At 41.6% G+C, this 27,421-nt stretch overlaps 1 protein-coding gene across 1 annotated transcript in view; it reads right to left on the minus strand.

Annotated features, from left to right (window-relative positions):
- The window catches only part of LOC117454804 (glutamate receptor ionotropic, kainate 5-like), a 403,890-nt gene extending 380,559 nt beyond the window's left edge, over positions 1-23,331 (minus strand). The window contains exon 1 of the mRNA XM_034094000.1: positions 22,499-23,331. The gene's annotated coding sequence lies outside the window, so the exon portion shown is untranslated. The remainder of the gene's footprint in view (positions 1-22,498) is intronic.
- Between the last annotated feature and the right edge of the window lie 4,090 nt (positions 23,332-27,421).

Consider the following 27,421-nt stretch of genomic DNA (forward strand, 5'->3'; position numbering starts at 1 on the left):
TTACGTAGATGGAAGTAGGCGGTCCTTGAGATTGATTTTATGTGGGCGTTAAAGGATAAATCCTGATCAAATATAACACCAAGATTCCTTACAGTCTCACTGGAGGCCAAATTAATGCCATCCCAACAGAATCAGCGTTGGGATTCCCTCTGACGTGCTGCTGTTGTTCAGCTGTAAAGATGGAAGAGATGATCGCTGGCTGTCAACGGTATGTTACTGCAAGCCGCGGTGAGCGATTGGAATGCGAAGCGAATGTTCGCATCCGGTGTTAACGCACCATAAGAGTTGAACTAATGCACCAGCACGTACAAGGGACGTGCTTGTTTAAGTCAACATGTCAGCACTGTTCCTGCTGTTCTGAACAACAGCGTCAGCTAAATACAATGTGATGCAAACACTAGTATTGCAGGTTATATTGTTAGTTTGAGAGAAAGGTGGAAGTATGGACAACTGACAAAATAAATCTCCAACCTGGATCCTAATTTACATGAAACACTTGATCAAATGTTCTTGGTGAAAGCTGAAACATGGGGTATACATGTGACATAAAGCATATAGGTCAGAATGCACAGTGCACAGCAGCAGGTGTGTGTGCAGAGCAGATGTGTGTGTGCAGAGCAGATGTGTGTGTGCAGAGCAGATGTGTGTGTGCTCCTCTCCCCAGTGAGGGAACTCTGTGTGTTCTGGCTCTTGCAGACACCAGAGCAAACAGTCTGCGTGTGATTGGCCTACAGCTCTCTGAATATGCATGATGCCCTCAGCACACAGCGATCACCCAGAATCAGCTCAGTGTGATACATCTCCATGTGCTGCTTCTTCTTCGTTAGCGGTGCGGTCCTGTTTCAGATTCTGATCAGCTTCTCTGTTCCCTCTGCAGAGATGTCAGCGCTGCGTTCAGTGACTGCATGTGTAACGTCGGGCGAGGCTCAGTAAAGTGGATGGAGGAAAAGTATCTCTCCATTCAGCTTTTAGTGCACTGTACCACTTCAAGGACCTTGTAATGTAAGGCTATAGAGGGGTGCAGTGGTGATGCAACAGGTATGGTGGCATTGCAAGGGGTCCCGCAACAAAAATCTGTGGGATCTCTATCTGGATTTCAGTATGGCTGAACATGGCGTTGCATATTATACATTAGGTTCAGCGGGATCATCTCTAAAAGGTGAACATCACGATATACACAAACTACATCAAGGTCACACGGCTGGGCATCACTGCTGTCAGGTGTTCTAAATGAGTTCGATGAACACACAGGAAGCTCATTATCACCAAGTATTACCTCGTTAAAAATAAATAATACAACTTTGTCAATACGCTTAAAATGCGTATGTTCAATTATTTTGTTCAGTTTCAAAATGATCTTTATTCTTATTCAGCAACCGGCGATATACAAACAATCCAAAACACAAACAGTTAAATGGCTTTTCACTTTCTTTTAGGTCAAGACATTCTGTGTTGACACAAAGCCTTTGTAATGTGTAGGGTTTCTGAAGTGCACAGACACATCTGTCCAGCTCCATAAGAAAGAGTCACACATGTAGCAGTGCAATCCTCATCATAGCATCACTGAAGGAACCGTATGCAGAGTATTTCAACTTCATTCACTTTTCTGAATTGTATCTTTGCTGAAAACAAATCCCTCTTCAGCTTTTTAATATATTCTACAAACTCAACTGAAAGTCCATATTGAATCATGTTAACCTCAGAATACACTATATGTATAGTCATTTCAGTTGCCTGACCTCATTATGTCAACAAGCCCAGAAGTTTAAACACTGCAGAGAAGCACACTTCCCAAACCCTGAGAGAGCAGCTTCCTGCAGAGGACCTGCTCACAGTCCTAAATACACATTTCAGATTCAAGAGCAATTTACTTATTATCAGTTTATACAACTTGACAGCCATCCCAACAACTTCAGAATAAGACATGAGAATCATCGCCAGAAAAGTAAGTCAGAAATCCATCCAGGTTCCTAACATTCTCACACAAGCAGCAGGCATCTTTGACACGGATCTAAAGTGCTAATAATCAGGGGATTCATATTTTTTTAAAACAACCAAAAGAGGATTATGTGTCAGTGTAGAAACAAGTTGTACTCACTATGTTGTCCAATTTAGGGCTGGGCAACATATCCAAGTTCACGTTTGAGGTACCTGTACTTCACCCGAGTATTTTCAGCGCAACTTACATGATGCCGTTTAAAGGGCGGTGCCGGCCGTTTAAAGGGCGGTGCCGGCCGTTTAAAGGGCGGTGCCGGCCGTTCTGTGATTCTCCAGAACACACAAATGGCCAGTCCTCCCTTACGCTGTATACACCGCGGCGCAGACGGACCCGGTGGAATACAGGGTCTACCGCGTTTAGGAACCGTTAAGCAGAACCGAAATTGTGTATTTTGTATGGGTACCCGGTACCCGGCATTTTCTTATCGGTTCTCACCTGGAACCGAGTTTCGGTTCCCAACCCTAACAGCACCCCCTTCTGCGAGGCTCCACTAGCACCCCCCCACCATACCCAGGAAGAAAAAGAGAAATGTTCAACGAGGCGTTCTGGGGCAGCACAGACAGGTATTTTCTGTGTTTGAGTTTTACTCGCTGCAGAGTGCACTTTGAGGGTTTGTGACTCTGCAGACCGTTAGTGCATAAAAACCTTTATAACACACAAGCGGACGGGTAATAACCGGAAAAGCATGTCATGTGACCTTTAATGTCAGTCCAAAACCCGAAGAGAAGGTCATTTTCCATATTTAGGATTTTGGCAACACGATTTTCTGCTACTCTTACATGAACAAATAGCTTGAATATTCATATTTTGCGGTTACTTTTCTGTTGATTGACTTGTTGCAGATCTTGGTTTTGAAATATCCACAGCAGGACACAATTAGTTGTCTCTGAATATAATTTGAATCATGTTTGATGAGTTTGATGATGACATAAGAAGTGTAAAAGAGCAGGTGAAGAGACTCTTGTCATTTTGTTATACAAGGTGTTTAGTCACAAGTAGAAGTACAAAGATCCCTGATAACGGAACTGTCCTTTTGTTTCATTATTCCGACATGATGCTCATGTCAGCTGTTTTCTATAATGTGCTTGGTTGGATTCAGTCAAGGTAAGAAAAAATCCACGTGTCAACAAAAACTATACATTAGCATATTATATTATTCAAAATATGACTGAGACTTTTTGTTGGATTTTGGTTCAGCTGCTGCAGGTCGAGTAAAAGATGTGTCTCTCAACAAAATCACAACCTTCAAAATAAAATGGTTACGCTGCCCTGATTACTATCCCTCCGCTGAAGCAACAAAAGGATAATTAACCATAATAACCCATTAAACTGATATTGTGCATCTGGAGCTGTGTGGTTTAATAAACAGCCTGCGTACTGAAACAGAATCCTTCACGATCAACTAGGGCAGTGGTTCCCAAACTTGTTGTGCCCAAGGCACCAAAGGACAAGTACACATCTCAAGGCACACCTATTGTGCAAAATAGCCCTTATAACACGTGTTATCACTCATATCATGTAAAATATCTGTAAATGTGTATAATTAGTTACTCATGCCAAATAAAATGTGACAAAGACAACTATATTACTCATGAAATATTTATTAACGAAATATTTCAGAAATTAATTTGAAACTGTATCAAATTAGGCTTCATCAAAGCAGCAACACACTCATTTAAAGCAGACAGGTCACAACATTAAAAATGAGGCAAAGGAAACTCAGCAGAAATTCAGCACAGAGAACCGTCAATGCAAGGAAGCTGCAGTCCATGGTCCTGAACTACAAATTATAAATGTAACATTTCAGCAATCAGCATTGAAACATGTGCTATTGTAAATATGTTGCCGACTTACAAATTAGTGAGATACATGTGCCCGTCGGGGCGCGCAGAATGTTGTAATCCTTGGTGGCACTGAGGAGAGGGCCACTCGCAAGTCCTGTTCAACAGAGAGCCGTGACCTCCTGTTGTTCTTCATGTAAACCAGAGTAGAGAACGCCAACTCCAGAGATGTGGTCGTTACTAAACAAATGTAATATATTACATATTACTTTTTTAAAAAGTAATATATTACACTACTTCGTTACTCTCTACATAAAGTAACTCGTTACTTTACTCGCCGAGCACGTACGAACTGCGCATGCGTGAGTGGCAATAACTCTCCTTACCAGCAGGCGGCGGTAGTGTGTATTCGTCATTCAAAACAGGCAACAACCGGAAGACAGAGAAGAACAACAGACTACGTGATATAAACAAACAACAAATAGCGTGTGCGGTAGCTCCATCTTAGCATGTGTTCTTTGCAGGTGCTTGTTGAGGTTTGACGTGGTGTTTCCAGCAGTGGATAACAGCTTCTGGCCTGGACACAGTTTGCACCTCACCGTCACATTCCTGTCTATTCTTCGGACCAACTCAAAATAATGGGCATACCTCCACCCCTCGAGAGTTATCGCTGACTCAGCCATGTGTATGCAGCACTGCATGTGGAGATGTGGACGCGCAAGTCGCGCAGATTACGTACATATAAACCTACAAAGTACTGATATAGTAAATACAAAATTAAATAATTATTTTTGTGTAGTTGTATATTGCAATAATAACGTATGGTTGTCACAAAATCCCACGGCACACCCGGACTTGCCTCACGGCACACCATTGTGCCGCGGCACACCGTTTGGGAACCACTGAACTAAGGATGTAACGATACCAAAAACTCACGCTACGATAATATCGCGATAACAAGTCCACGGTACGGTGTGTATCGCCATATTGAAAAATAAAGAAAAAAAAGGTAAAAAAATTAATTGGGGACATTTCTTTTGGGAAACCTTTTTTGTTTTACTTGAAACATTTTTATTTATTAAATAATGATTTGTACAGCATTTTAGTAGGATAGTAGTAGTAGTATTTTAAATTGTCAAAAACAAAATGACTAACAGACCAACCAAGAATAAGAACAACCAGTGTTTTTTTACCTACTAGTACTACCAAACAAAGTAGGCATTTTCTTTGTGCCACTGCATCTCACAAATAAACAAGGACATTTAATAATCATAATCATTCAATAAATCACCCTAACCCTATTTTTTCAAGTAACTCAACGCAAACTCACTAAGTAACTCACTCAGCATCATCAGACAGGTTTTTTGCATATCTCGCGAGGTGCATGCATAACACGACATAACACCGCATGTAAAAAAAGTATATCGGTATATCGTTACATCCCTACAGTACAATCAACCAAACACATCCTGCAGGAGCTCATCTCAACCTGCAGCGCCCCGATGTTTCAAATCAAGATTCAAATCACACGCACACACACTTGCAGCCTTAAACACACAGGCTCTGGGATGCTCCAGCGGAATGAAGCCTTATCGATTCCTCCTCCCACGCAGGACACCCGGCTTGTGTGATTATCAGACATGAACATATCAAGGAATGCAGGGAGCCTGACCGAACACACACTCCGGCACACGCTGAGGGGAGGAAGAGATGGAGGGAGATTCAGGATGCAAAACAGATTCAGCTCAGAGATTTAGAAAGAAGGACACGGAAGAAGTGGTGAAGAAAGAGAGGACATGATTTGGAGGAAAAGGAAGGATGAGGGAGGAAGAAGCTGAGGGGAGCCAGAGGAGGAGGTTAAAGAAGAGTGATGGGTAAACGTCATAATGAACACTGGAGGGTAGGAAACACCTGAGGAGACACTTCCCTCAGTACACTGCCTGTACACATTTGAGCATTGTGGGAAAGTCGGGACCAGGGAGTGTTGTCTCACACACAGCTGCTGTGCATTCAGAGGAAGGGTATCTGTGTTGGGTAATCTCTGGTAGGGCTAACCCAGACAGTGGGGGGGCTCAAATCAGTATTTGCAATGTAATTACATACACGCTCCCCCTTGACAGTGAAACGCCACGCGTGAGGTTTTGATTATTTCCCTGTCTCAATCAAAATGGAACTGTATGAAATAAAACGGCACATTTGTCTTGTAGTAGTAAAAGGGATCCCTGTGAACGTGACGTGTGATAGTACACGCTGAAGATCCAATGGGGATACTGAATGGCGGTTCCGACTGATCTCAATCAGTAATGCATGACGCAGACCCAACGTTTCGTTGCTCTGATTGGCTGTAGGTCTGTTCACATTGCATTCAGAGGCATTTTGATCTGACCGCAGCCGCGCTGATATTATAACGCCAGAGAATGTCCACACCTTTAGTGTATAAAACTCCCCCACTACTTAGACTATTCCTTGCACCCCTCTTCTAGCATAAACCCGAATGGTCTCAACCATATTGCATCAGTAACGTGCACTTGTTGTTACAGCAGGATCAGTTTGTGTGTTGTGGACACCACCGGTAGATTCTAGCAATCCGTGTTCTCCACATGCTACTTCAACATCATTTTTCTTGGTATGGCTGTAGCCTACCCCAGCCATACCCTGGCGCCGCCACTGGCAGCATTCCAAACTCAACTTTCTAACATTATGAGCACCATTCAGGTACTCATGGTACTTATGCCATACTGTCAAATAGTACATGCAAGTAAATAAGTAAACTACGTGAGACGCAGCAGATTAATGTCTGTCGGAGAGGTGAGGCAAACGCAACATGCTAACACCAACATGTAGGCCTGTTTAGGAACCAATATTCCAACAGCAACAACAAAGAATAAAGCCAATACAACGTCAGGACACCATAAAACAGGGGTGTCAAACTCAAGGCCCGGGGGCCAAATCCGGCCTGCGACATCATTTCATGTGGCCCCGCAAGAGCTTGCAAATAATATAATAAGTTTATTATACGGTTACATGCCACTTTACAGAAGCAGGTTGCCCATAAACTACATGTCCCACAATGCATCTTGTTTTGTGACATGCACACTGAAGAGACTTGCAATTATTTGCCCTGGACTTCTGCTTTCAAACGTAGTTAGTTATTACCCTATCCGATAATAATCCAATTCAGAGGCAATAATGTAATATAATACATTATTTTATATATTATATATTTATATAGTTACACCCGGCCCTTTGAGTGCAACCATAATGCTAATGTGGCCCGCGATGGATCAAATGGGCTGTCGTAATGTCAGCTTAAGCTATATATGTTAACAAATTATCCCCATTATAAGTATGCAACATTAGCAATTATCAACTGCTGTTGATATGGATATGGGTATATATGAAAGAAAACCCAAGGGGAGACAATATTAACTTTTTAGCTAAAACGTTATTTAAAAGGTTCCCAGTTTATTACTTGTAACAAGGCAATTGTTTTTCTATAGAACACTTTGGGAAAATTAAAGATTTATGAACAAATCTGGCACAAAACATTTATAATACAGAGAGGCAGTAAAGATTTAGAAAACAGCCTTTAAATATATGCATTGTAATAATCAATACACATTATAATACGCTACAGAATAAATGGGTATCCTATTCCCAACTAAATCATATCATCGTGAAACTGGCACCCATTTCATTGTATATATTAATACAATTATTTTTTATATTTGAAGTTTTCTGAAATTGATGAATATGTCTAAATATTCAAGTTCGCAATTATCTAATGGATCAGTGCATGTTGTCTCCTGCATTGTCATCATGATAATTCTAACACTATTTCTAAATAATTTATGGACGTTACGCCGTACAAACTCAGAGGGAAAATGTAGCAGGATTATTTTGTGGACCAACAACGAAGCCATGCAGAAACATAGATCTGCAGTTGTATATAATCAAAGCATTAAATCACCAGCTCCTTGTACTTCTCAACTTACAACAGCCAGCTGTCTCACCAAGTCACAATCTGGCTCCAAATGTTGTTTGAAGCCAAACATTACAATAACAGCAATAACTCATGAAATGTATTGAGCGTATCATCTGCTCACTAAATGACCAGAGGCAAAACAGGAAGCTCGTGATTGTGTTCACATGGCTCTAAAAAAACACAATTGTACATGTCCTTAATAGAGTTTATTAGTTTATTCCTAACGTCTAATAATCACTTACACAATATGCTATATTACTGACCCTTGTTTAGATATATGAAAATAATGACCTTTTTGTCCTTCAAAAGACAAATCCGGGTCAGTGTATGTTTTGGTCATTGGATTTTCTTTTCACAAAAGGATATTCAAAAACAAAAAACTACTGGATATTTCATTTCGTTTTAAAATTGAAAAACCAAAATTGAAATACAAGGCGTTTTTCTTTATCGTGTTCAAAAAGGGATTTACTAAACTTAAAACACGGGATTATTTTCATTTTCTACTTCTCAAAACAAAAAATAAAATCACTAGAAAACAGAAACAAAAAAACTTTGTTTTTCATATTCTGCTACCAGAAGTTACCATAAGAGCGCAGACGAAACTCCATCCATCCTTCTTCTCCCGCTTATCCGTGGTCGGGTCGCGGGGGTAGCAGTTCCAGCAGAGAGCCCCAAACCTTCCTTTCCCTGGCGACATCAACCAGCTCTGGGCCAGCGAAGAGATATAATCCCTCCACCTGGTCCTAGGTCTACCCCTTGGTCTCTTCCCAGCTGGACGTGCCTGGAACACCTCCCTAGGGAGGCGCCCAGGTGGCATCCTAACTAGGTGCCCGAACCACCTCAACTGGCTCCTTTCGACGCGAAGGAGGAGCGGCTCAACTCTGAGTCCCTCCCTGATGACCGAACTTCTCACCTTATCCCTAAGGGAGACACCAGCCACCCGGCGGAGAAAACCCATCTCAGCCGCTTGTATCCGCAATCTCGTTCTTTCGGTCATGACCCATCCTTCATGACCATAGGAATGAAAATGGCCCGGTAGACAGAGAGCTTTGCCTTCTGGCTCAGCTCTCTTTTCGTCACAACGGTACGGTAAAGCGACTGCAATACCGCTCCCGCTGCTCCGATTCTCCGGCCCATCTCACGCTCCATTGTTCCCTCACTCGAGAACAAGACCCCGAGATACTTGAACTCCTTCACTTGGGGTAAGGACTCATTCCCTACTTGGAGTGGACAGTCCATCGGTTTCCTGCTGAGAACCATGGCCTCAGATTTGGAGGTGCTGATCCTCATCCCAGCCGCTTCACACTCGGTTGCGAACCGATCCAGTGAGTGCTGAAGGTCGCAGACCGATGAAGCCATTAGAACCACATCATCTGCAAAAAGCAGTGGTGCAATCCTTAGTCCACCGAACTGCAGACCCCCTCCCCCACGACTACGCCTCGAAATCCGATCCATGTATATTACAAACAGGATTGGTGACAAAGCGCAGCCCTGGCGGAGGCCAACCCTCACCGGAAATGGGTCCGACTTCCTGCCGAGGACCCGGACACAGCTCTCGCTTTGGGAGTACAGAGATTGGATGGCCCTGAGTAGAGACCCCCTCACCCCATACTCCCGCAGCACCTCCCACAGTAACTCCCTGGGAACTCACGGAAGTGATTTAAAAACAAAAGCACTCGTTTGCTAAAATCACACTTTGAATCACTCCAGTATCCTGTTGAAGGACCGGTGATTATTATAAACAAGGGGAATTTAGCGATCGCAACGAAAACGGCCATGACACATATTGAGCTCAGAACATGGATGTTACTAAGAGCTGTAAATATACTAAGCCTCTGTCTAAAATGGACAACATTGTTAGGAGATGTAAACTGTACAGCGGTTCTGCTCTGCGGTCACTCAGCCGCCTCTCGAGTTTGTTTTTTCAAATCAGCTGCTCTTCATTCCTGCTATATTTGACGAGTGATACAAATATGTTTTACCACAAGTTCTTAAGGAAACTGACTCTGTTGGACTCAGTACTAGTTTGACTTCTACCAGAAATAAAATGAAGTACTTTTGCTGTGTACTTTGTGAGTAATCCTCTGTCAGAGTCCCCTCCTTAGTACATAATGCATGTTTTCTGCTATCTTTGATGAATGATAAACATATAATGTTACCATTAGTTCTTAATGAAATTGATACTGTTTGACTTTGCATTAGTTAGCCTACTACTTACAATACATTGAAGTACTTTTACTGTGTATAGTTTGAGGGATACTCTGTCAAAGTCCCCTGCTGAGAACACAATCAAGCCACTTCTGCTAAGTTTGATGAGGGAATTTTTTTTTGTTTCCATTAGTTCTTCGTGAGATTGATCCTGTTAGACTCAGTACTACTGCAACAACCCCCACAAGTACTATGAAGTACTTACTGTGTACTGTTTCAGTACTCCTCTGTCAATGTCCCCTCCTGAGAACAAGAATACATGTTTCTCTGCTATTTTGAATAAGCGTTAAAAAACCTTTCTTCCTGAGACTGATATTGTTGGACAGAGTATTTTAAGAGGATGGTATACTTGATATCAGCAATACTTCCAGTCAGTACTCCGGCAGCAGCATTTGTACCCCTTGGAAAGTCTTTAGAGTCTGGCCTGGATAGCTGGTCTATCCTTCAGCACACTGACACACTCTGTCACTCTTGTTGGCCTCTTATGAAGTTGCTGTATATATATATATATATATACACATATATATATATATGATTATTTCTCTGCTCCAGTTCATTCCTCTCAGATTCTTCCTTCAGTCCCAGTCATTGCATGTCAGTCAATAGTCCCTCCATGCCCTTGCCCCCCAGTACCTATCGGACATCCTTCACCCGCATGCCCCACCCCGGAACCTGCGGTCTTCAGACTCTGGCCTGCTCACCACCCCCCGCACCAAACTGAGAACCTTCGGGGACAGAGCCTTCAGTGTGGCAGCCCCCACCCTCTGGAACGCTCTCCCTGCGGAGATTCGCAACATCCCCACACTGGACGCCTTCAAAAGGGCCCTCAAGTCCCATCTGTTCATCAAGGCTTTCGGCCCTTAAATCTATCTGTTGTTTTGTCTGTCTGACCTTTGTTTTGTTTTGTTTGTGCTTGCCCTATTCCTGTAAAGCGACCTTGGGTCCCTTGAAAGGCGCTATAGAAATCCCAGTTATTATTATTATTTTAATATTAATAGAGCTTTGAAAAATGTGTCCAATTCAACAAAATGTTTTTTTGTGAGTGAAGGCCAGAGCTAAATTATAGATTGTCTGATTGTGTAATTACAAGGTGAGAGAAAATAATTCCACATCCTCCTATGAAACCTATTTTATTTACTTTTCCATGTTATACTTATACTTACTTGTATTAGAACATTTACATGCTGATATATCTTCCCCAGCCTCAAGGAAATACATTAAAATAAATGGATTCATAATTTAAAAAAATTGATTAAAATGTATAAATTAATAATGTGTGCAAACATTTCAAATTGATATATAAAATGAAAAAGAGTTTACCTTTGAAATTATTTCTCACAAAAAACTTTCTAAATTATCGTAAATTGTTAAAAAAGGTTTCGTCAATATACATTTTTCTGCCTAAAATAGTGGAAATTGAACGTAAAACTATATCAAACAATACATGCATGGCAATTAACCCAATTAACCCATTTTTGCCCGCTATTTAAATTGACTTTGGTTAGTTAATACAAATATTGATATATATATATATATATATATATTATATATATATTGACTCATTCTACAATTTAGGGTACATTCCATGTCCATTGATGATAATTATATTTATTCTAACTATTTTCTTCAAAAATATCATATTTTGCCTATTATTGGAAAGCATGTTATAATATCACACAAACATTATGTGCATCCTATGCTTCATTTAGCTTGAAATGTGTCATGATGTTCTTAAATTGACAGCTTTTGCTATGTCCGTTTTTCAGTTGAGGGTGTCTTGGTTTCAAAATGATGAATAAAAACCATTCAAGTAAATAACAACTATTATTCATTTATTTCAAAAGTCTAAATACTAAAGAATAATAATATTTTTTTAATTGATTTCCTCCTTTAAATAATTTAAATATCTTAATATATGAATGTCCGCAACAATTCTGTCAACAATGTTACTAACAGAACTCCCCCCTTTAACTCAAAAATGGTTTGTCCCAATACCATGTCACCAGCATCACATGATGCCATGTTCCTCTTTGGCAGACATTTTGAACACACGGTGATTGTCCTCTAATTTTTTACAATATGTTATGTATAATTACATTACATTACATGTCATTTGTTAGACGTGTGAAGCGTCTTGCCCAGGGACACAACGACATGCTGACTGCAGTGGGACTCAAACTTGCCATCCCCCTGTTTCGAAGTCCAGCACACTACCCACTGAGACACAGCCACCCCACTATAATAGCACATTGTCAATGAGTATATTAATTGACCATCAACAATGGTACGTACATTGTTATAGTTTACAATTATTTAATGATTTTAATTCAATTATATGTTCAAATTTGATGTTAACCTGTTCAAGAAAATGACATGTGGCAATCCAGGCAAGGCCTACCATTGAAATGATGGGTCAGTTGACAGGTAACCTAGTTGTCAATTTGTATGACATGTAGATGTCATTACACATCATTATCAATTTAATTTTGCACTTCTGCCTTGAAATAAACATAGTGCTGATGGTTAATAATGTGTCCAGTCAACTATGTTATTTGCGTCAAATGTTTGACTTTCATTGTCAACTAGAGAATGCAATCCCTGAAGAAATTGCTAGTGGGAATACTTTATGCTGAAAAGCTGACGCTGAACTGCTATGCTGAAATGAAATGTGTAAGAAGAAAGTGAATCATTTAGATTGAAATGATACATGAACACTGGGGGCTTGAATGTGTGATGAGAGAAGAAAAGAAAGTAAAAAAGCTTAGAAAAGCAGCAGAATATTTGAACTGCAAACTTTTGAACTAACTTCATGGCGAATGATCTGTCGCCATGCCAACGGCATTTGATGACATCCCATAATACGCTTAAATGCGTTGATGGCTGCATCTTTACCAAACCTGTGAAGTTTTGGGCCGTTTGGAGCATTTTTACTGAAGTTATGAGAAAACCGTGTTTCATGACGAGCATTGTGTTGCCATGGCAACGACATTTGAAGAAATCTCAAAAATGTCCGATAGATGTCTTCACGGCTGGACTGTTAGCACACATGTGAAGTTTGAGCACTTTTGAATATTTTCATTACTATTTTCATTATTATATTCATTTTCGTTTCGACAACATCGTGTTTTAGGCTCCATAATCAGCTCACGGCATGTAGGCAGGGGTAAAGTGCTATTTTTTATGAATGGTGGGCGGACCTCACCTCCTCTATGGGGGGTCCTCACTTCCTCTGGTGGGGTCTGGGGGGATGCTCCCCCGGGAAGATTTGTTTTTAAATATTGAAGTTGAAAGCATCAATCTGGTGCACTTTGAGAGCAACATTAAGAGATCTATGGATACATCTCTCAACACCCAGATGAAACAGAACTGTAAGCAGATGTTCTTTTTCTTTATGGATATTTTACAAATCACTCCCCTTTCAACTGTATTCTTGTTTTACTGCCATATAGTATTTCATACCTGTTTTTCATTTATTCTCTTATTTTGTATAACTATAATGATCATATGAAGGTGTGCCAAGGAAATAATCTTTTGAATAATTTGTGACAAAACACTCAAGAGTCCTTTAGCTCACCTGAGCCCCTCAGTCTGACAGGGGAGGACCCTCCTCCAGCTTGTTGTGGAAACAGCTCCTTATGTCCGTTAGTGCAGCTAGCTAACCAGATGCTAACTGGTGTCTTGCCTCTGTTGCATTCACTGAACACGGGAAATTGCAGTCCTGCCGTCCTCTCTTGTGTCATGATGAGGTTCACGTAAAGCACGGTTAATATATTATATTATTGAGGTGTCTCAAATATACGTCAGTCAAGTGGCACCTGCTAACGGGGTGGTGGATGATAGGTTTACATCTAAAAACGTATTTTCAGACATTATTATTTCTTTCTTTTGTTACTTTTTTTTTAACGGTCCGCGATCTTCCCGCACCAAACTCGCGATCGACCGGTCGATCGCAATCGACTGGTTGGCGACCACTGCTCTAGATCAGTGGTTCCCAACATGGGGGGCGTGCCAGGATCGCAGGGGGGGCACCAGGCCTCAGATGATTTGAGGCCAAATATCATTTTTTTTTACATATAATTGTAACTCAATACATGATTGCCACTAAAAGCCTTGTCTCTTCATTACAATACAATATAACAAATAATTGATTAATTAATTTGAATAAAAATTCAAGTTAGTAGCTATTAAAGGCATAGGCTACAAATACAAACATTTATAATTTTTTCTTTAATAGAAATGTTTCTTCTGCCCGTAAAGTGTCCAAACCAGGCTTGTCTGGATAAGCGCATTTTTAAAACAGTCATTGTCCATGCCGGTTTCAGTTGGATTATTTGTCACAGTTGCTCCGATCAGATCGGTCTCCTCCATTTTGTAGATTATTTACGACTTTTGAATCCACATAAACACATCGGCAAAATCCGGCTTACTTTGAGCATGTGTTTTAAACAGTTTAATCCCTTTGTGAATTGTTTCCACTTGCGCCGTCCTTTCATTTCTTCATACAGCGGGAATCCAGATGATTAATCCTGAGTCCAATAACCATCAAAGTCACTCCAATAGTGCTCCTTGATTACGCTTTCACCCTCCTTTAACAACATACTTCACATTCATCCAGTTTGTGACAGTAGCTGTAACATTTTGAGACTTTGAAACTTCAATTACCGCTGTTGCATTGTATTATTATTTTATTTATTTATTTATAGACGGACCATGCATACACAAACATTAATCTCAGCAAAGAGAAGAGATGCAATATGCCAGATTATAGCTAATAGCTAATTTCCATCTGTAGTCCTCAGACAGGTTGACATTTACGATGAAGCCTAAGTCTGTTATCTGTCTTAAGGAATGGGAAGTCTCAGCTATTGCTGACATTAGCAGTTTTATGACCGGTCAACTCATGGTCACAAGAGCCATAGAGTCAGATGAGTGATTCAGTGTCTCCAGGTGTTCACGGATACCTTCCCCCAATATGCTGATTAGCTCTCGGTAAACTAGTTAAAGGGTCTACCAAGATGCGAGGCTGATCAGAATTCATTTTGTTTGCCGATGATACCACCATTCTCTGCTCCCATCATAATCTTGGCGATCTTGTTAAAATTGTTAATGCAGAATTAGAAATACTATGTAACTGGTTTGCAGTTAATAAATTATCCCTTAATGTGGCCAAAACAAATTACATGTTATTCAATACAAAGTCTGAGAGTAGAAATGACTGCATTATACGGATTTGCAATACAGAGATAGAGACAGTTGGTGCATGTACATTTTTAGAACTCATTGTTGATGAAAAACTCAACTGGAAGCACCATATAAATGATGTACAAACTAAACTGTCAAAAAAAAGTATTTTTTATCGTACTAAGAACATTCTCGAGGAAAAAATACTCAGAACTCTTTATAACAGTCTATTTCTCCCTTACCTTTATTACTGCTCCGAAATATGGGGAAACACGTACTCAACAAATCTACAAAAAATAATAACATCTCAAAAATAAGTATTACGAATAGTCTGTGGTGTTGGTAAATATGAACACACAACTCCCATATTTAAAAAAACTCAATCTATTCAAATGTGTTGATATAGTTAAGCTTAAAACAGTACTGATTATGCACAACATTTTCCATAACAAAATTCCTACTAACATTCAAAAGCAGTTCGAAAGCACAGTCAGGAGAAACCCAACCAGGCATCCTAACTGGTTGTGTAGCAAGCCCTGTAGAGCAACCATCCAATCACACAGCTGATCCATAGTCGGAGTTAGAACGTGGAATGGACTTCACTCAGACCTTTCAAGTGTTACTCGTCATCAACAATTCAAAACTAAAGTAAAAACAATTCTATTTGCTGATTACTCCAGCTAACACATATTGGATATTCCCAGCATTATTTATATATGCATTTACTTTTGTCTTGCCCTAACCTTTATTTTATTTGTTTGTATTTTCTCAGTTTTCATTAGTTTTCTTTATTTCTTTGTACTCCTTAATTTATATATGTTTTTGACAAAATAAATGCCATTATTATATTGATGCTAATGATGATGCACGGGAGCTACTCCCCATAAGCTGCTTCAGCCCTCCCGCTTCTACTAATTTTGTTCATTTGTGTGTATGAATTATACGTTTTTGTTTTTGTATGATTTTAGTAGAATAAATTAAAAAAATAAATAAACACGTCGGATAGTGAAAGTGCAGTCGGATTCTATAAAGTACCGCTGTCTCTTCTCCTAAGTCCTTTTGAATTCTCCTATCCACTATCCCTTAACCCCGTGACGTTTCACTCAGAGGTCAAGGAATAGACGATAGGAGCTGATTTTTGGATTATCCGACCGCAACCCTGGCTTGATTTACCGAGTTGATAACCAGCGTCGTAGAACCACTTAGCGAGATCTCGTTTGCAGTGGCGAACCGTGTTATTACAACTGGACCTTCTGTAGACATACACGCCCCCCGCTGCCCCTCCCCTCCCTCCGCGGCATTATAATAATAATAATAATATATAATATTTTTATAGCGCCTTTCAGGAAACCCAAGGTCGCTTTACAAGTCGGGTAGGGGGGGGGGGGGGAGTAGAGGGGAAAAAAATAAATATAAATAATAATGTCCGTCTTTTCACTGAATTGTCGTCTTGAAAAGGGTACAACAATTCCGCAACAACTTCATCTTCACCTGTTGCACTTGTCATTTCAACGTTAAAAACAATAAAACGGCATGAATTGCTTCGTCGCATTCAACTAGGTCCTCTGTCTCGAGCCAGTTAACTAGCGGGCCTTCTAGAATACCCTGGAACCGAGGGGAACTCTGAAAGAACACGCCCATTGGCTACAAATCAATATGATTGGTTGATCAAACTGTCAGTCCAAACGTACGCTCTCATTCAGTGCAACGGCCAGGGCCTTCGATCAAGGATGTGGAATACCTTGTTGAAGGATATTCCACCCAGAGACCCAGAACAAGATCTGATTGGTTGCTTTCTTTTCTACTGAAATGCGTAGAGCATGGTCCAAGAAGGACAAACAAATCAACGTAAGACTGTAATATTACAGATCAACAACACAGATATGATTCTCATTTATTCATTTTATATACATTTTATTTATATAATTAAATCGATTTTTTTGTTTGTTTTATCTGAGTGTTCCAGGGTATTCTCTGAATACCTTGAAGGCCCTGACGGTTCACCGCTGCTCGTTTGTTAGGGTTAGTTAAGATAACTCAAACATATCCAGGGTCTGTTGAACTGGCTTCGTAGTACAGGGCACAGGTGGCTGCATAGCAGCGCTAATGTCAAAGACAGAAACATTATTATATTTTTATTTTACCAGGATGCAGTGACAAAAATATTTGGGAAGGCTTAGCCTTCCCTAGCCTACAGTACCCGCCGCCCCTGAGTAAAAGTACTTCATTTTATTGCGGAGTGACCGCAGTACAGAATCGCTGTATAGTTTAAATCTCCTAACAATGTTGTCCATTTTAGACCGAGGCTTATGAAGCTGAGCGCAAGTTCAGACAGGAAGACCTAACACTCCGTATTGCTCGTCATGGCAATACTCGCTCCCTCCACTGGATGACAGGGAGCGCCACTCCTTAGCCAACATATCACTTCCCTCCATTCACAAGCCTAATTATCACACCTGTTAAACCCTCTATATATGCTCTCCCCTTTGCTATCAGCTGTCTTTCAGGCGTCAACGCGCAAGCAGCAGCAGAGCTTCGTCCCAGCTCCAGGCATTATTCATCAGCTCCGCAGTCTGGCGGATTAAGCTACAGACGGCGTTCCCCAGTTCGGCTAGCGGGTCCAGCCGGCCGCCCCGCAAACCCGGACGCGGGAGGAAAAAACAAGGAAATCGGGCTCCACGGAAGTTCCTCCGGGCTTAATGGAAATGGGCTTCTTCACGCAAACAATTGACGCACGCCTTCAGTCTCTCGAGAGGGCATCACTGGCTCAAATGCGGCGCTTCCGGCTTCACGCGGAACGGTCCTCATCGCAGGCGAAGCTTTACCCATTCTGGCTTCAACCACAACCCCTCCTGCAGGCAGGCAGGGGTTAAGCTACATCCCATTGAAGTTACTTCCTCCTGCGCCTCACCTCTAAAACAGGCGTCAGGGTAGCGCTGGCAAGAGGCAGTTGCAACAAATTCACGAGATGTTTCGTTATATTGTTATGACATTAGGGTCATGCAGAGCGAGATCGCTACCCCTTTAAGAGAGGGGCGTGACGCGTGCATGTGTGCGCGGGTATGGTAGAGCGAGCGAGCGGGATACATGTTTTCTAGAAGTAAACAAGGTAGCAGAAAAAGGATAGGTCTGTGATCTTGCGAATCTATCTCGCGAAACAGAAGAGCTAAATAAATGCAACGACCTCCCAAGAAGAGCTCGCCTCTCTCCAGTCTTTCCGATAAAATGGGTTATTGAACCCGAAGCGTGTTGCTTCTGCTGGGAGACGACAGAGAGTCAATCCCCCCCCCCGTTTCCACGACTACGGTCTGGGAGCCGACAGGAAATTCAACACTATACATTTCTACTTTAGTTAAGGTGAGTTCCAGGCAGTGTTGGGTGTAACGTGTTACAGTATGGCGTTGCAGTAACGTATTACTTGCGTACGAAGAACGTAATGCATTACTAATGCAGTTCGGGTAATTACTACCCATTACAATGCTCAGTAACTAACGCAGTTTCAAGCTTCAACACAATATTACCTGAAATGAATGGTGTTTCGTAGGGCTTCTTCTCCTTAATGACAAGTCGCTGCACATTATAATGGTTATGACACGACCAGATACTAAATTAATTAGGAATTCACTCCCAATATTAATTTAATGATTATTGACTAAATGATCGTATTTTTCTCTTTTTTCTTCCCCAAAAATAAATAAATAAAAATAAATAATAATAATAATGTTCCGTTTCTCGGTGCACCAACGGCTGAATCTGCTACAACAACATCTCCTCGGCAGTAGGGGTGCAACAACTAATCGTCTTAATCGATCAAAATTGATTACCAAATTAGTTGCCAACTTATTCAGTCGTCGATTCATTGGTGATGTCATCACGTGTGTTTTACGGGCCGTTAAGCTCCAACGTATTGGTCTTTTATCGGTACCGGAGACATCTATAATAGGCCATGTCATGTATATTGCTAAAAAACGAAAATCGCAACGATTCCCCGTTCTGCCCTTATAAATCCATGATCAAATTCTGCATTTTAGACCTTTTTCATTAATCCTCTCTCACCACTATTTCTTATTTCAGGGGATATTCCCTTAACTCAACGCCAGTTCAATCATTACTTAAAGCAAGTTCTCATTAGATCCGGCTTATCACCCCAATTATTCTCGGGGCATTCGTTCAGGATAGGCGCAGCTACCTCCGCTGCTAATCAAGGCGTCTCGTCCTCATCCCTGCAACAACTCGGACGATGGTCCTCCTCTGCCTTCACATCCTACATCCGCCCGGACATCAGTGCCGTGCTGGCTATCCAAAGGTCCCTCAACACTAAAATATGGTAAATATACCTATAACTGGTGTGGTAACACGTCAGCATGTATACGTGTCTACGGTTCCGGATCTGTCAGGCTATGACTCCGGATCTGCGTATGCTAATCCCGCAAGTGCAGGTCGCGAACGTGGGTCCGAGCCAAGTTGCCGACACAGGTCCGCGGTTAGGTTTAACCCTGCGGGCGCAGGTTGCGGACACAGGTCCGCGCTTAGGTTTAACCATGCGGGCGCAGGTTGCGGCCAGTGGGTCTGCGTCATGTTAAACCTGCGTGCAGGTTTCGGGCAGTGGTCCCGCACATGACTAACCCCGCAGCCCGGAAGCGATTCCGGCGCTCATCATGTCCCCATGTTAATCTCCTTTTCATCCATAGATCTCCGCAGCCAGCCGCAAGGTAAGGATTGCTCACAGCTCCGTACTTCATACTTCACTTCTTTTGGGGGTTCATCAGAGCGGTTCTTTCCCTCCTGAATGATCATCCTGCAAACCCGGGGCCTAATCGCCAAAACATCATTACAGTTACTTATCGTAATACGTCATCACTATTCCCGCATATCATGTGTCCCGGTAATAAACATGTACTCATACATCACGTCTCTTCTGATTGAAATGTAGCTCAGCGTAAGTTCAATCAGGAAGACAACATCATCGGGCGTCACACGTTATCTCAATAAGTGATCAGGGGCATTACGCCCCGGCTAGCCAATCATCGCACCTGCTAACCCCTTTAAATCTGCTCTCCCCTTCCTCCCACCATCCTCACTCAGATGATGGAAGACAATCTTAATCACTCAATCAGTTTATCAGCATCTATGACTCATCCTGGCGCACTTAACTGCTATTAAGCTATACTATATCGTGGGTCATGTCTCAGCATTTAACTAAGTGTACGTCTTTTCTGCGTGCATTCTGCACTTCATTCATATTCTCGGGTTTGCTCACTTGGCTCGCATCAATCCAGGCTATGATATTCATGCATTACTGTACTCCAGCTAACAGCTCGTGCTTACTTATTTACATCTCCCTCTTCGCCCGGACATCGGCTCGTGCTGCAATCTAAGAGCTCTTCAGTTTACCGATGGTAAATAATGCATAACTGGTTGTGGCGTCTTAATAGCATATCAGGGCTTTCGTTCAGATAGGCTCAGCACCTCTGCTGCAATCAGGCATTTCTCCCTCATCCCTGCAACTCGGGCGGTGGTCCTCCTCCGCCTTCACATCCCACATTCGCCGGACATCAGCACGTGCTGGCTATCCAAGGTCTCTCAAACACTAAAAGAATGGTAATTATGCCTATACTGGTGGTGGTGGTTTCATAGCACGTCAGCATACGTGTCACTGTGTTCATGTTTAACCCTGCACGTCAGGTCGTGACCCCCGGGTCCGTGTTCATGTTTAACCCTGCACGTCAGGTCGTGACCTCCGGGTCTGTGTTCATGTTTAATATTATTGCCCGTACGGCCGGGATGCCCCGTACGGCCAGGAAGGACGCCTGGGAGGCATCAGTACGTCTACATTCCCACATGTATTAACCTCTCATTTCATCCATAGATTTCCACTGCATCCCACAAGGTAAGATGTCTTCACGTTCAGTACTTCATACTTCACTTCTTTTGGGGGTTCATCGGAAACGGTTCTTTACCTTCCCGAATGATGTCCTACAAAACCTGGGCCTAGTCGCCAAAACACATTTCATTCACTTGTTATAAACTGTCATCATTATGTTTCATTTATATAATGTGACCGATAATAAACATGTATTTCATACATCACGTCTCTCCTGATTGAAATTATATTTACAGCCCTTAATAACATCCATGTTCTGGGCTCAATGTGTGTCTTGGCCGTTTTCATTGTGATCGCTAAATTCCCCTTGTTAATAACATTATCACCGTTCCAAGCAAACGAGTGCTCTTGTTTTGAAATCACTTCCGTGAGTTTGGCCCGGCCCGTCGCTCAAAGGTCCATTAGACCATTTAGTAAGGTAAAAAGCAAAAACGCCTCGCAGACGCTCTTCCCTTTACTTGTTTAATAAAGAAAGACAAATGGACCATAGATACACGGACTTTGTACCTCATCTGCGCTCTTATTTTGTAAGGTAACTTCCGGTATTAGAATATGAAAAAACTGTAGTTTTTTTGTTTCTGTTTTCTAGTGATTTTTTGTTGTAGAAAGTAGAAAATGAAAATCATCCCATTTTTAAGTTTAGTAAATCCCTTTTTGACCATGATAAAGAAAAACGCCTTGTATTTCAATTTTGGTTTTTCAATTTTAAAACAAAAATTAAATATCCAGTCGTTTTTTTTTTTGAATATCCTTTCGTGAAAAGAAAATCCAATGATCAAAACATACACTGACCAATCAGCCAAAATCCACTCAATCCCGTCATAGCATTAGTCGATGAAACTATTGATTGTTATGAACCTGGACCACAGATGGAAATTAGCTATTAGCTATTAGCTATAATCTGGAGATACGTTTCCATACTACTTCTTGAACAAAAACACATTGCGCTTCATGGACATTATCGATACAGAAGAGGATTAGGGCCACATGAGAAAAAATGTTTAGGACGAGGCCAAAAGTTAAAAAAACTGACTAGTTTTCTCAGAATTCAAAGATTAAGGATTAGGGCCACATGTCAGAAATACTTTTTTTTGAATTTGGTCACATCCCAAAAAGTGTCCTTATGTGTGTGGCCCTAATCGTCTTCAGTGTTGTTTAAGGCTACACAACTGACACAAGTACAAAGAGGCTTGAGATTCCATTATGTAGGAGTAACAGCATGGTGGAGGAGCTTTACTGTATCTACAGAGGAACAGGAGGCCTTAAAGAACACTGCCGTCCAAGAGTTCAGACATGGGTCATTTCAAACAACAAGTGAACATCCTGCACCGGGGGCTTTGAATCGTAAAGCTGCATCAATCTTGTACTCTGAACAACGACAGAAAGAAGGAGACCAGAACAGGGAGAAGGACATAGAGAGTAGTGGGACAGAGACAGAGAAAAGGGACGGAAGTACTCACAGCATGAAGATGACACCAGCAGGAGACGATATCAAAGACTCCTCCTGATAACGGAAGCCAGAGTCGTCTCTCAGGTCAGAGCAGCAGAGTTTACAATCCACAAGGAGGAGAGCCGGGACAGCTCTTTGGAGAAGAGGAACTTTAAGGAGAGAAAGTGAAGCTTTGGGACTGAGGGGATAACGTCTGCTGTCCTCTCCAGATATAGCCCCTTGCTGTCACTTGTTCTGTCTACCAGTCTCTTTCCCTGTTATCTGAAGAAGGAAAGAGAAAGTAAAAAATGTCCTCCGGATTGAGCAAATCAAATTGGCGGGAAAAAAACCCATGAAAGAAGTAAAGGGCTTTTTCTGAACCCTTCCTTCCCGCCTTGTCTCAACGGGAAGACAGATGTGGTGTGTGGACACGGTGAGGGAAACAGCCTCAATGGGAGACGGGCTGAGATAATGGGGTGTATCGGAGGCACCTGCTCTGCCTCCCCTCTTTCTTCCTCTCTGCTTTTCCACCTAACTGCCGAGATGAAGGCGTATAATCAGGCTCTCCTCTATATAAACTTCTCTCACTCGCCCCCCCACCGAGTTCAGAGCAGGGCGGTCAGGACTCATGCCGGCAGTCAGCTGACTCACAGCTGGTTAATATCTTCAATTCCTGCTGGCGCTCTGATCTTGCCATTTCCTCCCTCTGCCCCGCCCACCTATCGATAACCCCTCCCCTTTTTGGATCTCTCGCCTATCTCTTCCTCGTTTTTGTTTGTACCTAATGCGTCTTTCTGTGTCTAATCCCCGTCTAGATGTGCTGCTGCTAATTGGTTTCAGGTGGCTCTCGGTGGCGGTGGGGGACTAGAGTGTAGGGGCGGGGGGGAGATTTCACACTGCTGTCCCCATTAATTAAAAAGATGATTACTCAGAATACAAAGATTAAAGAGGAGAATAGGAAGCGCAGGGGCCGATAATAACCAGGAGCACTTTAGAATTCCTCGCTCAGCTTGGATTTGGTTTCAGTTTTTGTGTGTGTGTGTTGATACATCCAGCGTGTGGTTAAAAGCGTTCAGAGGAAAGTCCTTTGAGGTTTCTGCAGGTCGTGGCGCTGCATGGCAGAATGAGTCGCATGTCACCTCCTGTAACCCCGCATTTTGCTCAATCTTGTCTCTCTGTTACATTACATCCTGTTCAACACTTGAACTTTGCTCCGGTTTTATTACATTTGCATCCCAGCTCCCAGGATCAGGAAAAGAGTGATCCTTGTTTTCCAATCCAGAGAAACCTCTCTGCTGCTCTGTGGCAGGAAAACCAAGTCTATTAAAAAATCCCAGAATGCTTTTCTCCTGTTTTATTCCTGTCCTCAGTGCAGCGACCAGGGACCGATGAGTCTGTGAACTGATGTTGTTGCCATGGCACCTCAGAGGAGGATGGTTGGTTGCTGATTGGGTCTGCAGGTGTCTGATGGGTGTTTGTGCAGTAACCTGGAGGGCTCACACCTGTGGCATTATGGGTAATGATGCACACCCCACTGAAGAGGGTCTGACGAGACCTGTAATGACAAAGTACACAGTTGTTTGTTTATTTTCAAAGTAGATAAACATGACCGTATCCATATTTGTCACCTTTATTCTGAAAATGTTAAGGCTACCCGCTCTTAGTCGGTAAGTTGACTCTTTGTTGTTTTTTGTCTGGAAAAATATGTCTTTAGTCGATGAGTCAATTTATTATGATTTTGTTTAGGCTGATTGATTTATGCCCTAGAAATAAATACGTACCTCTCTGGTCAAAACAAGACTTAAAGTCGCTTTTAAAAAATAAATCTAATTCACTATGACACCTGCCCAGTTCCCAAGTCCTCACAGTACTCCTTCAGCCTCACCACCATCATATGTTATCTCTTAAACCTTATGCACATTTATTTTCAACCCCATCGGCTCAAAACAAGCATCATGGTCCATATTTTAGCATTTTCAAACTCCACGTCGGTATACAACTATTTTTTCACACAGTATTTCTGCTTGAAACTTGCTTTTAAAAGATTAAAAAAACACATTTGGGAAATACAAGTTTTCCCTCTGACTGGATCTGTTGCATATCCACCATAAGTCATTCTGTAGCAAAGCTCAGGCAGGAAGGGCTACATGTCTGTTCCCTTACACATGAAGAGATTCAAAAGTGATAAACTACAAAGACAAAAAACAGAGGGACGTGATGCAGATAATTTGAGATAAACTAAACATTAAAAAGGATTATGGAAATCACAACTTCTTCAAGCCGAAAATATTTACAGAACAACAATGTAATTATGCAGAATTGCCTGAGGTTGATAAAGCATCTGAATGACAAGAGGAACAACATGCAGGAGCACAAACAAGGCAACACATGAACCCAGAGGAGGGGGGGGGGTCACAAGAAACACCAAGGTGGGAGAGAAACACATGTGGATCATGCCGAAGCAGGAAAGAAGAGTGGGAAGAAAGAATCACAGACATGAACTGTGTTTAAGGAGGACGTCTGTGAATGGTAATGACGAGCCCATTGCATGCTCCTGATGTGTTGAAGAGGACACACTTAGTTTTCAGTGGCAACATCTGGTGAACATGTTTGATATTATTTTTCATAAAGTTCCACATTGTGAATATCTGCAGATGTTTGGGTGGAGTCATCTTTCCAGAAGTGTAGCTACCTTGACAAAAACGAATGGATCTTTCAGTTTGATTTCAGATTATTGTAGAAAATAATAATGACGTTTAGTCGTATCCTGTAGCCTCTTGTTATAGCAACTATTGTTTTTAAGACACATTTAATTATTGTATAATTGATTAACTCACTGCCATTAATGCTGACACTGAGCTGTTCCACACGTTGATGCACATCATTATGTTCTGCCGACCACCTTTCTTGCTAATCTGTGTATGGTGGGTATGTTCTACACATAGATCTATGCTCCATTCACATTCTTTGCATTCTTCGATCAAGAAACATTACAATTATGTTCATAGAAAAAATGATGTCCATATACATTTATGATATTTGTGTTTCAATAAACTCCCTGATAATGGATCAGTTTGTGTTCAGGCAGAGAGCGGTACTGTGGTCGAGGGATGGTGAGAGACTCATTGACACACACACACACACACACACACACACACACACACACACACACACACACACACACACACACACACACACACACACACACACACACACACACACACACACACACACACACACACACACACACACACACAGACGGCTGTTATTATAATATGTTGATGACTCAGACACCAGCTCAGTGGATAAGCGCTATTGCTGCAGAGGAACTCATTAATAATATCACCAGTGCAGGTTCTTTGCTGTGTGACAGCAACAGGAAATAACTGGAAATGTCAAGATAAGTGTTGCTTCAGAACGCAGCCTGCAGACACATTTCCATTTCAAAATGAAAGAACATTCATCCACTTTTTATGTGACAGGTTATTGAAGGTTGTGGGGCTGAGTAGCACCAGAGCACTCTGCTGAAGACGGGATGCTCACTTCACTGTGAGGAGGCTCACATTTCAGTTCAGAATCAGCTTGTGTTCCAATAACACCCCAGATTTCCCAAAACTTATTCTGAAACATACCTGGACATGAAAGTACCAATGGGGACACTTAACCTGTATTAGAACAATTGTGAAATGGTTATTGGACTTAAATTAATACACTTTTTTTTTTTTTTTTAGTCCACTGTATAGGTCATACAGTAATTGTAATCCTGTGCTGTCTATATCCAATGGTCTCAACACATGCCATGGCCAATCAGATTTCAGACTGCTCAACACTCAAAGCAAGGAGAGCAAGACAACCAGAAATGATAGCAGGACTGCTCCAGGATACATGTTTTCTAATTATTGAACATTTGACTTATTTGATCATACTCATATTATTTAGGTTGCCTTTGTTATCTCAAATATCCAATTTTCAACTCAAAGTGTATTGGTCTGTAAAATAAAATGTGCATGTTTCCCATTTAAAAAAAAAGAAGCTATCTGTCCAATCAAAATGATCTAACATCGTCTAGAACTGAGCGGACCGCGAGTACAATATATGGCCACTTTCTGGACAAATCTTCATTTTCGGACCCTGAAATGTCAGAAATTGACCCAGCCACCGTCCCAACCCCAAAACCACTCCAAAACAGCCAAGCCATTTTGTATTATTGTCCGAGTAGGCTATAATGCCATGTATTCCTAATTAATGTGCAAATTGCCCATCATATGCAGGTTAACAACCAGCAGTTTCTATGTTCTGGGGACCCCTACTATACATTTCTAATACAAATGTGGGGTACTCAACATTTCCAGGTCCACAGTGCTAGCAGCTATGACAGGGGTCACAAACCTTTTTTAGGATGAGAGCTACTTTATTTAATTTAATTTAATTATTTGAACCTGCTTTATTTGGGGGTGGACCTCACCTCCTCTAGGGGGGTCCGGGGGCATGCTCCCCCGGGAAGATTTATTTTGAAATGTTGAAGTTAAATGCATCAATCTGGTGCACTTTGAGCACAACATGAATTTATGGATACATCTCTCAACACTCAGATGAAAGGGAGCTGTATACTTTTCAATAATCAAAACATCTTTAGAATATGATCACAACCAATAACAAATCATTTCAACTGGTTTATTCTTATATTATGTTACCTAGTTAGCATTCTTTCTTTTTATTTATGCATATTTTACTAATCACTCCCCTTTTAAACAGTTTTTTTGTTTACTGTCCTATAGTACACATTGGAATTATTTCTTACTCTATATTAAATAGATAAAGGTGTGCTCTCTCTCTCTAGCTATCTCTGTCTCACTCGCTCACAGAGGCTGTGTGCTCCTCCGTGGCGATGACAGCTTGCGTTAAAAATAATAATAAACATATTTGTAAAGTGGGGGGGGACAAACGGGATTTT

Source organism: Pseudochaenichthys georgianus, chromosome 11 (genome assembly GCF_902827115.2).
Source record: "Pseudochaenichthys georgianus chromosome 11, fPseGeo1.2, whole genome shotgun sequence".
Lineage (NCBI taxonomy): Eukaryota > Metazoa > Chordata > Actinopteri > Perciformes > Channichthyidae > Pseudochaenichthys > Pseudochaenichthys georgianus.